Source organism: Cupressus sempervirens, chromosome 2 (assembly GCF_028749045.1).
Source record: "Cupressus sempervirens isolate cs-2001-9-10 chromosome 2, ASM2874904v1, whole genome shotgun sequence".
Taxonomy (NCBI): domain Eukaryota; kingdom Viridiplantae; phylum Streptophyta; class Pinopsida; order Cupressales; family Cupressaceae; genus Cupressus; species Cupressus sempervirens.
The window spans coordinates 538,616,896-538,618,288 of NC_143119.1; positions in this window are offsets into that span (position 1 = coordinate 538,616,896).

The window sequence follows — 1,393 nt, forward strand, 5'->3', positions numbered from 1 at the left end:
AAATTTGGAGACGACTCGAGTCGGGGCATCCGACTCTATTCGAGTTCAAAACTTTGGGACTTGACAAAATAAAAGAAAAAAAAAAAAGTTACCCGGTTTTGGATCACGTAAGTGACTCGGGCCACTCAGAATCAAGGCGAGTGCGATTACATGAGTCGAGTGAAAAAAAAAATGGAGGCAGTTAAGGCTCGAGGCAATTCGAGTCGGGGTAGCTGAGTCGATTCGAAAACTTTGGCCGTTAGCCAAAAAAAGAGTTAATCGCTTTTGGATCACGTACATGACTTGGGGCGCATAGAATCAAGTCAAGCACGGTGACATGAGTGGTTTGAAAAAATTGCAAGCGATTAAGGTTCGAGGCGATTTTAGTTGGGGTTGCTGACACGATTTGGGTTGAAATCTTTGGGTGTTAACTAAAGAACGAAGCAGTTAACCACTTTTGGATCACGTACATGACTCGGGGCACCAAGTCAAGCACAGTGACATGAGTCCTGCGAAAAAATTGGAGGCGGTTAAGGCTCGAGGCGATACAAGTCGGGGTCACCGACACAATGTGGGTTGAAAACTTTGGGCGTTAACCCAAAAAAAGAGTTGACCGCCTTTGGATCATGCACATGACTCGGTGCACTTAGAATCATGTCGAGCACGGTGACATGAGTCGTGCGAAAAAATTGGAGGCGGTTAAGGCTCGACGCGATTCGAGTCGGGGTTCGGGTAATTGGGGCGATTCATGTCGGGGTTGCCGACACGGTTCGAGTTGAAAACTTTGGGCATTAACCCCCCCAAAAAAAAAAGGTTGACCTCTTTTGGACCACATACATGACTCGGGGCACTTAGAATCAAGTCGAGCACGGTGACATGGGTTGTGCAAAAAATTCGGAGGCGATTCGAGTCGGGGTAGCCAACTCGATTTGAGTTCAAAACTTTGGGCGTTAACCAAAAAAATAAGTTGACTGGTTTTGGATCACGTACATGAGTTGTCTGCCCTCGCGAAAATTACAAAACCCGGGGACCCACATAGAATTTGCAGTCGGAAGATTTTTCTGCCCTCACGAAAATTTACAAACCCCACCCGCTCAAAATTTGGACCTGGAAGTTTTTTTCGCCCTCGCGGAATTTACAAACCCCACCCGCTCGGAATTTGGCACTTGGAAATTACGAAACCCCGCCTGCCCAGAATTTGGACTTGGAAGATTTTTCCGCCCTCACAGAAATTGCAAACCTGACCCACATGGAAAACTTTTTCACACTTGCGAAAATCACAAAACCCCACCTGCGAGGAATTCGGCACTCGGGAGATTTTTCCGCCCTTCCGAAAATCGCAAACCCCACTAGCTCGGAATTTGGGACTCGGGAGATTTTTTTCCCCCTCGTGGAAATTCTACAAAACCCCACT